This window comes from Triticum dicoccoides, chromosome 1A (genome assembly GCF_002162155.2).
Source record: "Triticum dicoccoides isolate Atlit2015 ecotype Zavitan chromosome 1A, WEW_v2.0, whole genome shotgun sequence".
Taxonomy (NCBI): domain Eukaryota; kingdom Viridiplantae; phylum Streptophyta; class Magnoliopsida; order Poales; family Poaceae; genus Triticum; species Triticum dicoccoides.
The window spans coordinates 300,334,690-300,350,776 of NC_041380.1; positions in this window are offsets into that span (position 1 = coordinate 300,334,690).

Genomic DNA, 16,087 nt, shown 5'->3' on the forward strand with positions numbered 1-16,087 from the left:
TCCGGTCGGGACCATCGCTGGGTGAGGCACGCGCGCGGCCGGGCTCTGCAGACGTAGAACGGTAGATCCACCCGCACCACACCTCCCTACTTGCTGTTCGTGCACCAAGGGGGACTCCTGAGCATCGCGACTCAGGAGCCTAACTTGTCACGTAGCCCCTCACTCCTTGGTCCCGTCCTGGTTTCCGGTCGGGACTATTGCTGGGTGAGGCACGCGCGGGGCCGGGCTCTGCCGGCGTAGAACATAAGCAAGTATGAAGGAAAAGCGCTAATTTCAAGGAATTCAAAAGCAAATATTACAGTCCACACTGTTATTTCAATGCCAAACGCAAGTTTAAACGCCTCCCCGAGGCATGATACATGTGCAGGAATTAAAAGCAGGACAGGAGCCACGACGGAGTCACTTGGCGGCGGGGGAGCAGCGTGGAGCGGGTTCGCCTCACGGAGCAGCAGGGTCGGTAGTGCCTTGCTCCGGCTTGGTGCTGAAGGCCCGGAACTTCCCCAGCAGAGCCTTCGCGTGACCCTTCACGGCCTCGACAGCGACAGTGGCACGCTAACCACTCACTGGCTCCAGCAGGCTGTCGAGGTCGACACCGGGATCGTGAAGGTAGATGTGGGTGAGGACCCGCGTCAGTGCTGCAGAAGACAGGACACGCGCCTTGGCCTCGGCCGTGGGGCCAAGGCCAAGGGCGACATCTTCAAGAGCGTGAACCAGGAAGGGAAGCAGCTTGGCGAGGCCGTCCTCGGCGCCAGCCAGCGGGCTCTCCAGGCCGCTGTCGTAAAGCGTCCTCAACGAGGAGCGAGCCTTCGCCTCCAACTCCGTGAAGGCCGCGCGGTCCTCGGCAAGAACTAGGGCCTTGCCGTCCAGCTCGGCCTTCCTCGCCCCCAACTCATGCTCCAGCACGCCTAGGCGGTCGCGGCGCTTCCTGAGCTTGGCCTCTCGGCCCTTGACGGCTGCCTCGCGAGCCTTCACGCCTTCTTCCTGCTCTTGGCGAAGGCGGACCTCTTTCGCGAGCTGATCCCGCAGGCCTTGCAGCTCGTCCTCCAGTGCCTTGCAGCGACCGCGGACGTCGACCACCTCCCCCAGGGCTGCATCACGAGCAGCCTTCGCCTCCAGGACGGCCTGCTTCTTCTCGTCGCATGCCGTCGAGGCCTGGACCAGCGCCTCCCGAATCCTGGGCTAGCTCCAAACGCCCGGCCACCAAGCGGGGGTCGGCGCCAAGAAGATCCTGCCGCAGTCAGTCCAGCTCAGCAACAGCACGATCTAGAATGGCAGAAGGAGTCGGAGAGACAGCGGCCGGTGGAGTAGGAGGAGAAGGCGGTAGCGCAGCCGCAACATCCTGAGGCGGAGTCTGCCGCGCCCCGACAGCTGTAGTGGCGGCGGCAGGCAAGAGCACCTCGGGAGCCACTTGGGCCGTGGGGGCTGAGCTCGCCCCAGCCGGCTCAGCCAAACCTCGTGAGGACGACTGGGTAGGAGAAGCCTGTGCGTCGCGGTCACCCTCCTTCGCGGGTAGAAGCGCCGCCATGGATGGAACCTCGGGAGCCCCCTTCGGCTTCTTTGCTGAGCGCGCCAACCTATCCAAAGATGCGGACGTCAAGCCTCAGAAGCAAAGCAAGAGATAAAGACAAGAATTGAATGCTTACGGGTCGTCGCCAGTGAGCTCAAGTGGCCTCCGGCCAAATTTGAAGACTGAAAGCTGGCTGGAAGGGTCAACCTCGGGAAGCTTGGAGGCGGAAGGTGCGTCTGCGGTTCGCCCCGGGGCCGGGGGAGACCCACGGGAGATCAGCCCGATCCTGTCCTTCTTCGGGATCGGGGGCGAGCTCCCGCCGTCCTGCTCGTCATCATCCTCGTCGTCATCGTTCGGAGAGAGGCGGAGAACGCGGGACCTGCGCCGGGGGAGGGGAGCCCTCGACTCTCCGTCAGTCGCCTCGGAGTCAGGCCCTTTTCCTCGCTCCCCTCCTTCTTCCTCTTCGCTGGAGTCGCCGGAGGGCACGTCCACCGGTTCCTCGAGAGCTTCCAGGGGCACTGGCCCATCCCCGTTGAAGACGGTCATGGACTTCACCACCCGCTCCCAGTCGTTGCGGAGGAACAAGGGCGTAGGAGCGCCCTCCAGCCTCGCCACATTGCCCCCGACCAAAGATTGGAGAACCGCAGCCAGGTCTCCGTCGGCCAAGGCCGCGGGGCTCGGACGGGGCCTCCACATTAGAAGCGAGTACTGCCGAAGCGGAGCCAGCCGGTGGTCCAGGAACTCCCTCAGCAGCGACGCGCAAGTCAGCTTCGCCGCCGCCATGTCGATCGGCCTCAGATCCGCGTCGATCATCTCCAAACCATCTTCGCGTGGGGATCCGCGAGCTCTGCTCGACCCCAGTCGCTGGAGCTCGTGGGCTGCTCCGTGGGTAGGATCAGCCGAGGGTGGATGCGCCCAGCATCCACCAAGATCCACTTGCTCCTCAAGCCCTCAATCCTCTTCCCAGAGTTCGAGATGGCAATGGTGCCGCCGTACGCGACGAAGCTCGCGCACGCGGAAGCAGTCCCATGAGAGGTCCGGAGGTAGAAGTAGTGGCGCAGCAAGGCCACTGAGGGCTGCACCCCAACATGTGCTTCGCAATAATAAGCAAAGATTGCCAGGAGAAGGACGGAGTTGGGATGGAGTTGCAGAGCATGTAGCTTGTAATGGCGGAGGACAGAGAAGAAGAACTTGGAGAAGGGAGGCACCAGGCCAGCAACAATGGCACTTACAAAGAGTGGATAGAAGGTGCTCCTTTGACCCTCAGGGGTGGCGGAGCCGGCCTTGAACACCTTCGCCCCGTCGATGCCCCACGCCGTCGCCATCCGGTGCAACCAGGCAAGGCCCGCTTCCGACACATTTGGCGAGTCCAGGGCAGACGAGTACCAAGCTGCGGCCGGGGGCTGACGAGGCGCCATGGATCCCTAGGTCGCACGGTCAGAGCATATCTGGAAATCTCGGAGGAAGGAAGGAGAGGCGCAAGAAAGGGGATCTGAGCAGCAACCGGAGAAAGCAAGAAGAAGGGCCTAGGCAGATGCCACTCCTTTATCAATTCGCGCGGTTGCTAAGGCACCCACGTCCAGTCAACCGCCACGCGGCGCCCAAGGCCGCAGGCTGTTAGGGCCCGCGGCGCTTCGCTCTTGCCCTTCTGCCTCCCTGCACGGCCAGGTCCGGGCGCGCCTTGGGCCCGGGGGCAACTGTCGGCATTCTCCGGACCCTGTATCAGACCCTGTGGACATGTGGAGCACCGGTGAACAAGCGAACGACAATGACGTCGCGGACATGTGGCCCTATGATCCTGGCTTCCCGAATGAGCAGCGGGCCCTGTATCAGACCATCCGTAGGACCCGCGAGGCCCTCTCCATTGTCCTTTGAGTTATTGCGCTCTTCGTGGCGCCACCGTCTCGCGTTGTCAACATTGTCAACGGACATGAGGATGAGGAGATGACTTTACTTGGAGAGGATGACAGCGGGGATCCACCAGGGCCATAGCCGCACGTACACAAGTGCCTCCTTATTAGTATATAAAGCTATAATTTTTTTGCTTCCTCCTGGTTTCCTGACATCATAGTCCCACACCATTGTCAACCTATGTAGTCAATAAACGAGAGAATTGCACAAGAAGCGACCGTCAGCTGGGACCAAGCAGCTCGAGCAGTATTTGTGTTTGGTGTGAGCACTACAGAGTTTTTCTTGAGCGATGTTTAGCCCAGATATTAATTTTTCTCCTCTGAACAACAATGAAAACATCACTGCAGCTATTAACTGGGTGGGCTGTGGCCCTTCTAGCCCAGGCCAGATATCCAACCCAGATATTAATTTTTTTCAAGCTGAAAATGGCTAGCCCAGCTATACTTTTTTAGGAATACCCAGGCAAGGTCAAGTTGTTATTCTCGGCCCCGGTGGGCTGCAAATCATTCCTAGGAGGGATGCATTAGGCTTAATAAGAAAATTGGTGAGGGAGTCCTGGATTAGGGGGTCTCCGAACAGCCGGATTATATCCTTTGGCCGGATTGTTGGACTATGAAGATACAAGATTGAAGACTTCGTCTCGTGTCCGGATGGGACTCTACTTGGCGTGCAAGGAAAGCTAGGCAATACGGATATGGATATCTCCTCCTTTGTAACCGACCTTGTGTAACCCTAACCCTCTCTGGTGTCTATATAAACCGGATGGTTTTAGTCCGTAGGACAACAACAACTACAACATACAATCATACCATAGGCTAGCTTCTATGGTTTAGCCTCTCTGATCTCGTGGTAGATCTACTCTTGTACTACCCATATCATCAATATTAATCAAGCAGGACGTAGGGTTTTACCTCCATCAAGAGGGCCCGAACCTGAGTAAAACATTGTGTCCCCTGCCTCCTGTTACCATCCGCCTTAGACGCACAGTTCGGGACCCCCTACCCGAGATCCGCCGGTTTTGACACCGACATTGGTGCTTTCATTGAGAGTTCCTCTGTGTTGTCGCCATTAGGCTTGCTAGCTCCTACTATCATCGATAGCGATGCAGTCCAGGGTGAGACTTTTCTCCCCGGATAGATCTTCGTGTTCGGCGGCTTTGTACTGTGGGCCAATTCGCTTGGCCATCTGGAGCAAATTGAAAGTTACGCCCCTGGCCACCAGGTCAGGTTTGGAAACTTAAACTACACGGCCGATATCCATGGAGACTTGATCTTCGACGGATTCGAGCCTCTGCCTTGTGCGTCACACGGTCACGATGAGTACGATTTAGCTCTACCATCGGACAGTGTCCAAGAGATCGCACAGGCAGCCGCTCCGACCTCCAATTCGGAGCCAGTTGCACCATCCATGGACGGGTGGATAGACCCCGCCATGGAGGCCTTAACCTCAGCGGCGATCGAGCCAAACATCAACCTTACCTTGCACGAGAGTCGTGCTGTTAAACTGCCGGATCCTTCTCCGGCCATGGACTCCGAACCGCCTGCGCCCGTTCCTGTCGAATCCGATTGGACGCCGATCATGGAGTTTACCTCCGCGGATATTTTTCAGCACTCGCCCTTTGGCGACATACTGAACTCATTAAGGTCTCTCTCCTTGTCAGGAGGATCCTGGCCGAACTATATCCGGCAGGACTAGGATGCGGACGACGAAGAAATTCGAGGCCCACCCACCACCCACTTAGTAGCCACTGTCGATGACTTAACCGACATGCTCGACTTTGACTCCAAAGACATCGACGGTATGGACGACGATGCGGGAGGCGAAGAGGAACCACCGCCCACAGGGCACTGGATAGCCACCTCATCATACGATATATACATGGTGGATACACCGAAATAAGGCAATGGCGACGAGATAGCGGAGGATGACCCCTCCAAGAAGCAACCCAAGCGCCAATGTCAGCGGCGCCGCTCTAAGTCCCACCAAAGCAAAAGTGGTGATACCGGTGCAGGAGATAATAATACTCTGGATAGTGCCGAAGACAACAACAATCCCGTCCAGCAAGATTTAGAGCAGGAGGATGGAGGAGCCAGCCCTCCTGAGAGAGCGGCGGATGGAGAAGAGGAGGATGATAATTACATGCCCCCTCCGAAGACGAGGCAAGCCTCGGCGACGACGAATTCACTGTGCCAGAGGATCCCGTCGAACAAGAGCGCTTCAAACGCCGGCTTATAGCCACGGCAAATAGCCTTAAGAAAAAGCAGCAGCAGCTTCAAGCTGATCAGGATCTGCTAGCTGACAGATGGACCGAAGTCCTCGCGACCGAGGAATATAAACTCGAGCGCCCTTCCAAGAGTTACCCAAAGTGCAGGTTGCTACCCTGACTAGAGGAAGAAGCGTATGATACGGCTGATCGGCCACCTCGTGGCCGCGATAGAGAGGCATTCCAGCCAAAAGCTCAGCCTCCACCCCGACGCCATTCAAATAAAGCATGGGGACATACGCCAGACCTGTGAGACATATCGGAGGACAAAGCAAAGCATGCAAGATCGATCTACGGATCATGAGGGCGCGCCACTCTGCGAGACAACAAACGTCACGCCGGATACAGTAAAAGCAAATCTGGTCAGGCCGAACACAGTGGGCAAGACCCATTCGAGTTGCGTCGCGATATAGCCCAATATAGAGGCGCCGCACACCCCTTATGCTTCACAGACGAAGTAATGGATCATCAAAGAAGGTTTCAAACCTATAAATATTGAATCATACGACGGAACAACAGATCCCGCAGTATGGATCGAGGATTTCCTCCTCCACATCCACATGGCCCGCGGTGATGACTTACACGCCATCAAATACCTCCCACTAAAGCTCAAGGGACCAGCGCGTCATTGGCTTAACAGCTTGCCAGCCGAGTCCATCAGCTGTTGGGAAGATCCGGAAGCCGCATTCCTCGACAACTTTCAGGGCACTTATGTGCAGCCACCAGATGCCGATGACTTGAGCCACATAATTCAGCAGCCAGAAGAATCGGCCAGGCAATTCTGGACTCGGTTCCTAACAAAGAAAAATCAAATTGTCGACTGTCCGGATGCAGAGGCCCTAGCGGCTTTCAAACAGAACATCCGCGACAAATGGCTAGCCTGGCACCTTGGTCAGGAAAAGCCGAAATCTATGGCAGCCCTCAGGACACTCATGACCTGCTTTTGTGCGGGAGAAGACAGCTGGCTGGCTTGCAGTAATAACATATCAAAGAACCATGGTACTTCAGATACCAAGGACGGCAATAGCAGGTCACGTCGCAACAAACATAAGCGCCGCATTAACAGCGATAATACCGAGCATACGGCAGTCATTGCCGGATTCAAAGGCTCTAAACCCGGTCAGCGGAAAAAGCCATTCAAACAAAGTACGCCGGGTCCGTCCAGCTTGGACCATATACTCAATCGCTCATGTCAAATACACGGCACCCCAGAAAAGCCAGCCAATCACACCAACAGGGATTATTGGGTGTTCAAGCAGGCCGGCAAGTTAATTGCCGAAAACAAGGACAAGGGGCCACATAGCGATGACGAGGAGGAGCCCCGGCAGCCACACACCGGAGGACAGAAGAGGTATCCCCCACAAGTGCGGACGGTGAACATGATATACGCAACCCACATCCCCAAGAGGGAGCGGAAGCGTGTGCTCAGGGACGTATATGCGTTGGAGCCAGTCGCCCCAAAGTTTGACCCATGGTCCTCCTATCCGATCACTTTCGATCGCAGGGACCATCCCACTAAGTATCCGTCATGGCGGATTCGCCGCACTGGTTCTGGACCCAATCATTGACGGATTTCACCTCACTCGAGTCCTTATGGATGGCGGTAGCAGCCTGAACCTGCTTTATCAAGACACAGTGTGCAAAATGGGTATAGACCCCTCAAGGATCAAACCCACAAAAACGACCTTTAAGGGCGTCATTCCAGGCGTAGAGGCCCATTGCACAGGCTCAATTACACTGTAAGTGGTCTTCGGATCCCCGGATAACTTCCGAAGCGAAGAGTTAATCTTTGATATAGTCTCGTTCCGTAGTGGTTATCATGCACTGCTCGGGCGAACCACATTTGCGAGATTCAATGCGGTACCGCATTATGCATACCTCAAGCTCAAGATGCCAGTACCTCGCGGGGTTATTACATTCAATGGAAACACAGAGCGCTCTCTCCGAACAGAGGAGCACACTGTGGCCCTCGCAGCAGAAGCGCAAAATAGCCTCTCAAGGCAATCCACCAGTTCGGCGTTCCAAGACCCGGACACCTTCAAGCACGCTCGGAGCAATCGGCAACTCGACCGCCTGGCGCGATCTGAGCTCGCTTAGCAATGCGGCCCCAACCCCAGTCTCAGCCAAACGGCGAAACTCGTGCCACGCGTACATAATTATGCATTAAAAATACCATGGGCACAGGTGGGGAGGGGGCACACTGCGGCACGTCCCAAGACGCGGCTTAAACCACACTAGGGGCTTCCCGTTTGGTTATTTTTCTCTTTTTTAGGACCTTAATCTCTGGAAACCCTGTGCGGCAGCACTATTTCCGAACACACGATGCAGCAACCAAGGAGGCAGACAGCTACGACATGCCACGTAATTCCTAGGTGGATTACAATAATGAGCGAAATATTTGATTTAATTCCTCAGCTTGCCCTTGGAAGGGACATAGTCCTACTCTTTGCTAATCGCATCATCTGTATCATTTTGCTTTAACGCACCTTTTTGAATAAACAATGCATAACATTACAACCAATACACCAGGGGATTACGTACCCCACAATATGGTGTGAAAAGTCCGAACACTTACACAAGTGCGGCACCCCGAACTTATAGCATTATATGCATCAGCTCCGAATCATGTCTTTGGTCAAATGTTGGGTTTGCCCGGCTCCTATGTTTTGGTACCTAATGTTCCGCTCTATCAGCTAAGGTAGCGCTCGGAGAACTACTGCGATTGTGCCCCGGTTCTGCCGGGCTTAGCACCTCAGTAGAGAAAGCTAAAACTGACTGTCATGATGAGGCGAGAGACTGGTCGCTGTTCCGCGAGGTTTTCGAGTCCCTAAAGACTTATGCCACTTAGGGAGAGGGCTCGGCCCTGTCCGTATTAAAGGTGTGTATCGCGCCCTGAATTCGGCCTTCCGAATACCAGGGGCTTCGCCGAAATTTAAAATTATAGAATTCTATGGCTAAGTGAGAGTGATAAAGCATTATTAGTCTGGTTGCCTTGTTTGTTGTGCTGAGCACCTCCCTCGAAGGACCCAAATATGGGAACAAGAGTGCTCAAGTTTATCCCGAACACCCCAGCACTCGTGGCATGGGAGCAGAAGCCGAGGACTAGCCATCTCTCAGATTGGATAAACGGCCAAACAGAAGGTAATATTTTAAATTCACACAAGCGTTGCATAGCGCATATGAAACAAGTTTTCATCATACAGGATCACACGAACAAGTTTACTCAAATATTACATCCTTGGAACATTCGTCTGCTACAAGATGGGCACCCTTCAGGACACCCTCATAATAAATTTCGGGGGTGCGATGCTCTTTGCCCTGCGGCAGCCCTTCCTTGATCAGCTTCACGGCGTCTAGCTTGGCCCACTGCACCTTCACATGGGCGAAAGCCCGGCGTGCACCTTCGATGCAGACGGACCGCTTGACAACCTCCAGTCATGGGCAGGCATCCACAAGTCGCCTCACCAGGCCGAAGTAGCTGTTCGGAAGGGCATCGCCAGGCCACAGCCAGACTATAAGGCCCTTCATGGCCTATTCGGCCGCCTTGTGCAGCTCGACCAGCTGCTTTAGCTGGTCGCTCAGAGGCATTGGATGTTCAGTCCCAGTATACTGAGACCAGAACAGCTTCTCCATTGAGCTTCCCTCCTCGGCCTGGTAAAATTGTGCGGCATCCGACACACTGCGGGGCAAATATGCGAATGCTCCTGGAGAGCTCCGAATTCGGGTAAGTAATCGGTAATTTACTTTTACATGCTTGCTCTGCATATAGAATGCCTTACCCGCCGCTATCTTCTTCATCGCATCGATCTCCTGGAGGGCCTTTTGGGCTTCGGCCTTGGCACTTTTCGCGCTATCGAGGGCCACGACAAGCTCAGACTCTCGCATCTTCGAGTCAAGCTCCAACGCCTCGTGCTTCATCACGAGAGCCTGGAGCTCTTGCTGCACCTCGCCCACCCAAGCCTCTTGTTTCTCTCGCTCGGTGCGCTCCTTGGCCGCTTTATATCCGGCCTTGGTTAGCTCTTGCTTCAGGGTGGCCACCTCGGTCGTGGCCCCTGGCAGATATACGATGATCCTGTCATTTTGCAATCGCGTCTTTTTTTATATATACATATCTATAGATAGGGCATTACTTACCCTTATTCTCCTCGAGCTTCTTGGCAAGGCCAAGCTCTTTCTTGGACCCCTCAAGGTCCAGCTTCAGTACGGCAACCTCCGCAGTCAGTGCGGCGGACGCCAGCAGCGAGGCCTGCATACGCATATTGACATATTTATATTAGACTCCTGTGATATTATTTGATCCTCTGTTCGGCTTTTCTTGTGAACACCGAACAAAGCATCAGGGGCTACTGTCTATGCGGTAATATTTTTCCTATATTTTAAAACACTTACCTCAAAGCCTGTTAGAAGGCTGGCACGGGCTTCAGTCAATCCGCTCTTGGCGGACTGAACCTTCTTGACCACCGCACTCATAATAGCACGGTGCTCCTCGTCGATGGAAGCGCCGCGAAGCGCTTCCAGCATATTGTCCGGCGCCTCTGGATGGATAGAGGTCACCGGCACAGGCGTCTTGCCCCTCTTAGAAGGAGGCCGCCTGCCCGAGCCCGGAACCACTGGAGGTTCCGGCGCGGTGTTCGGCTGAGGGCCGAACTCAGAGCTCTCAGGGGCCTTGTCCCCTCGGCTCCCGGAGTCTGGAAGGCTGCCTTGAGGCACCTCCGGGACTGTCTCCCCTCGACCTGGTGCCTCGTGAGACAGCACCTCGGCGTCGTCCGCAGGATAGGGGGAGGTGGTGGTCGGAATTGGATCGCTATCCATGTCCGACGAGCCCAGGGAGATGTCCGATGATACATCGATACGGGCTCGGGGCGGCTTGCATAATCATATTCCGGCGTTAGGAAAAGTAGTGCGGCAAAAGAATACTATGACTTACTCTGGTATCCGAATACTTACGACTTCCCCAGGGGCTTGGCCCTGGGCAGCCACTCGCCTTCGCCGTCGGCGGCGATGGTAGAGTAGTCCGGAAGGAGAATTCTCCCCTTCTTGGACCCCTCGGCCCCCCAGTTGGGGTGGCCTTCCTTTTCTTATCTCCCCCAACTGGAGGGGGAACATCTTCTTCTTCTTCCTCGTCTTTGGGGGAGGAGTGCGCCGCAGAGTCATCGGACGGTGAGTCTGACGACGCCTGGCGCCGAGAACTCTTTCGGGTTCCCTTGGCCTTCTTGGTCTTCTCCGGCATCGTATAAGGAGCCGAAGTCAGCATCTTCGCCAAAAGAGCGTCTGCTGGGCCTTCGGGCAAAGGAGCCGGACAATCGATCTGTCCGGCCGTCTCCTGCCAGTCCTGTCAAAGGTACGGGAGTTTAGATCCCGCATGGAGTCAATCTATAAAAAATAAGTATACTGTGAAAGGTAAAGCAGCTTACCACACTGGCTTGGCGCTTCGCGCTGAATTCGCGATCCTCAGTAATGGGAGGGGGAACCTTAGCGCTTTTGAACAACACCCTCCAGGCATCTTCGTGAGTTGTGTCGAAGAGCCTGTTCAGTGTTCGGTGCTGCGCCGGGTCGAACTCCCACAAGTTGAAGTCCCGTTGTTGGCACGGGAGGATCCGGCGGTGGAGCATGACCTGGACTACGTTGACGAGTTTGAGCTTCTTGTTCACCATGTTTTGAATACATGTTTGGAGTCCGGTTCAGCTCTCCCAAACTACCCCAGGATAGGCCCTTCTCTTTCCAGGAGGTGAGCCGCATGGGGATGCGAGATTAGAACTCGGGGGCCGCTGCCCATGCAGGGTCACGCGGCTCGGTGATATAGAACCACCCCAATTGCCACCCATTTATGGTTTCCACAAAGGATCCCTCGAGCCATGTAACGTTGGGCATTTTGCATACCATGGCGCCTCCGCACTCCGCCTGGCGGCCGCCCACAACCTTCGGCTTGACATTGAAGGTCTTCAGCCATAAGCCGAAGTGGGGCTTGATGCGAAGGAAGACCTCGCACATGACGATAAACGCCGAGATGTTGAGGATGAAGTTCGGGGCCAGGTCATGGAAATCCAGGCCATAGTAGAACATGAGCCCTCGCACGAATGGGTGGAGAGGGAATCCCAGTCCGCGGAGGAAATGGGTGAGGAACACTACCCTCTCATGGGGCCTGGGGGTGGGGATGAGCTGCCCCTCATCTGGGAGCCTGTGCACGATGTCGTCGGACAGGTATCCGGCTCTCCTCAGCTTCTTGATGTCTCCCTCCATGGCGGAGGAGACCATTCACCTACCTCCCTCTCCGGACATGGTTGGAGAAGGTTGAGGTGGGAAGTGCGGACTTGGGCGCTAGAGCTCGAGTGTGAGAAAACGGATGAGCAAAGGAGGAAGAAGGCGTGGATGAAAAGGTGAATCCTAATCCCTTTATATGGGCAGACAAAACTAAGCGTCCCCACTAGCCTGGTAAAACTCGCTTATCCCCCAAGCGCCATAATCGATGGCACGGTTGGGTTACCCATGCCCGTATTGATGAGAATCCCTTGATATGGGGACATGATCTTTGCTTTGACAAGACATGTCAAAAAACTGCCTCGCGTTATGTGCGGGGCTAGTTAAAGGAAACGGTTCGAATAATCACTGGGCCATGGCATAATGTCGTGTTGCCAAAACAAGTCAGCAAATTAGATTTGTGAAAATATTATTCTCTCTACGGTGGTATGTGGAACTTATTTTGCATGGACGGACACTATCCTTGTATTCAAATTCTACTGTGATGTATTCGGAGATGGAACCCGCCTTGCAATGCCGAAGACAATACTGCGCGTCGGACTCATCGTCATTGAAGCCTGGTTCAGGGGCTACTGAGGGAGTCCTGGATTAGGGGGTCTCTGAACAGTTGTATTATATCCTTTGGCCGGACTATTGGACTATGAAGATACAAGATTGAAGACTTCGTCTCGTGTCCGGATGGGACTCTACTTGGCGTGGAAGGCAAGCTAGGCAATACGGATATGGATATCTCCTCCTTTGTAACTGACCTTGTGTAACCCTAACCCTCTCCGACGTCTATATAAACCGGAGGGTTTTAGTCCGTAGGACAACAACAACTACAATGTACAATCAGACCATAGGCTAGCTTCTAGGGTTTAGCCTCTATGATCTTGTGGTAGATCTACTCTTGTACTACCCATATCATCAATATTAATAAAGCAGGACATAGGGTTTTACCTCCATCAAGAGGGCCCAAACCTGGGTAAAACATTGTGTCCCCTGCCTCCTGTTACCATCCACCTTAGACGCACAGTTCGGGACCCCCTACCCGAGATCCGCCGGTTTTGACACCAACAATGGGCTTTAAGAAATAATAAATGAGATGTAATTATAAAAACTGGGTAGTAACTATAAAAAATGCACCAAACGCGTAATTACTTCATAAAATATTACTTTTGGATATTGAAAATTTTAATTTCATTAATTGTTGCGAGCGCAATGTTTCGTTGGATTTTTACGTAATATAAATTTATATTGAAATTGTATTTAATCTGGCTAGAAATTTCGGGATAAAAATATTTTGGATTCCATCAAAATGTGGGAAATTTTATTGAATTCTATTTTGAACGGTTGGTTGAAATGGGATGTACTTTTAGCAAACTGTAAATGGGCTGTAGTAAATTCCATTAGAATTCAAAAATTGGCTGCACATTCTTACAAATCTCAAATGGGCTATAAGTTCTCTGCCACACACTTGTGGCCTGACTAAGTTGATGCGTCCCCTCAAAAAAAAAGAGTTGACGCATATGCAAGGCTTTGTCAACTTATAGTCAACACACGGTTCTAGCAGTAGTGGCCATTGGATGTCCATCCAACGGATGTCGTGCTTCTTCTTCAATATAGGATATTCTAGCTTCACCCGCCCAAAAAATGATTCATCCCCCTGACATCTGGGGTGCACCGTTTCGGAAGCCGACCTGTGGCCTACTAAGTTGACGCATACCAAGGGCTTTGTCAACTTAGTCAATATAAATGATTCTAGTTGCAGTGACCGTACGATGTCCATCCAATGGCCATCGTGCTTCTTCAACCTATGGTCTTCTTGCTCCAGCTGCCCAAAGCAGCGCCGGTCGTGCCACCTGCTCCCGCCTCCCGTGGACGGCTGTGCTGCCGCGCAGGCCTCACCGCCCCTACTACTCCCACCGCTGGCTAGGGCATCCCTCCACTCACCACACCCCATGTTATTCTGCAGCAACGGTAGCCTCACACCGTAGCCAAACCAGTGAACCCTCGTACTCCTCTCCATGTGGGCATCCACTGCCGCGTCTTCCCCGGCTCTGCCTCGTCCCCTTCCTAGGCCTCGCCATCGTCCACCGCCCTGGTGCTCTCGACGCGGCGTGGTCAACATGGCCAAGGGATGACTTCCATCGGAAGAGTACTATACATGGAGAGGCTGACAGCTGGGTCCACGGCAGCTGCAAGGAAGTGCCTCCTTGTTACGCGGAAAATAACTATTCCTCCACCTGACAGCAGGGACCCACCAGACGGGCCACCGTATTTTGTGAAAAAACGTTTCCCCTTGACTGCTGGGACCCACCAGACGGGTCAACGTATTTCGCGAAAAAAAACGTTCCCCCCGCTGTCAGCTCAGACCCACCGGAGGTGCCTCCTTATTACGCACAAAAAAATGAATACTCCCCCTGCTAGTTGTGACCCACCTTGGTGGGAGGCTGACTTGTGGGCCTACTAAGTTGACGGGGACGGAGTGCTTTGTCAACTTAGTCAATATGAACGATTCTAGCTCTAGTGACCGTACAATGTCCATCCAACGGCCGTAGTGCTTCTTCAACCTCTGGTCTTCTTGATCCAGCCGCCCAAAGCAGCGCCGGTCGTGCCGCATGCTCCTGCCTCCCATGGCCGGCTGTGCTGCTGCAAAGGCCTCACCGCCCCTACTATTCCCACCGCTAGCCAGGCCCTGCAGCGACGGCAGCCTCACACCGCAGCCGAACCATCAAACCCTCGTACTCCTCTCCACGTGGGCTTCCACTGCCGCGTCTTCCCCGGCTCCGCGTCGTCCCCTTCCTAGGCCTAGACGTCGTCCACCGCCCTGGTGCTCTCGGCCCGGCGTGGTCAACGTGGTCAAGGAATGACTTCTATCGGAAGAGTACTATACGTGGAGAGGCTGACAGCTGGGTCCATGACGGCCGCAAGGAAGTGCCTCCTTATTACGCGCAAAATAATTATTCCTCCACCTGACAGCAGGGACCCACCGGACGGGCAACTTTATTTTGTGAAAAAATGTTTCCCCCTGACTGCTGGGACCTACCAGCTACATCTTCGCACGCAAGGAAGTGCATCCGGGCAAAAAAATGATTCGCCACCTGACTGCTAGGACCCACCAGCTACATCTTTGCAGGCAAGGAAGTGCTTGACAGTCGGGACCCACCTGGTCGAAGCATACGTAGCGTTGTCATTCTGGTTGCGAACGTGTACGTACATACTGGTCGATGTAGAGGCGCGCATGTGTCATAGTAGAGGCGCGCATGTAGCATGTACACGTACATACAATGGCCAGTGTGCAAGAAAGAAAATACGGCCACGTACGTACATACGGGCAGGGTCTCGAATGCCTACTCGCGCATACGTACGGCCAGGGCTCATGTACATGGCTGGGTCGGAACGGAGAAACTGCGTCATCGTCGTGTTCATGGGGAGCCAACCGACTGGGTCGGAACGGAATGTGTCGTCGTGTTCATCGGGAGGGCTTAGATGGAACAGCCGATGGAAACGAGGCCTAGCGTACCGCAGAACGGAGGAAATGACCTTGTGTTCGACCGACCACGGTCGAAACGGGATCCTGTTCATCGGGAGGAGTCTGGCGTACCGCAAAACGGAGGAAACGGACTTGTGTTGGAGCGCTATGGTCGAAACAGGGCTCTTGTTCATCGGGAGGGGTGTGTCGTACCGCAAAACGGGACTCCACGGGATACTATTCATGTCCACCGTCGACCCCCTCCAGCCTCCACGGGCTACTATTCATCCACCGTCAACCTTCTCCAGCCTCCACCTGCGACTGTTCAGCCACGGGCTCCTGTTCATCCAGCCTCCATCGCGCGCTACTCCACTGGCTACTGTTCAACCAGCCCTCTCCACGGGCTCCTGTTCAACCACCCCTCCATGGGCTATTGTTCATCCAGCCCTTCACCGTCTACTGTTCATCCTGCCCTCCACGGGGTGGTCCTATTCACCAGCCCTCCACGGGGTCCTGTTCATCCAGCCCCAACCGGCTTGATCGATCGGGGTCCTATTCATCCAGAGGCAACACCACGGGGTCCTGTTCATCCACCCCCACCGGGAACTATTCATCCAAACACCCCAGCAACACTCACTGTTCATCCAGAGGCAGCATCGACCGGCTTCAGTTAGCAGCAGTAGCGAAGCAATCG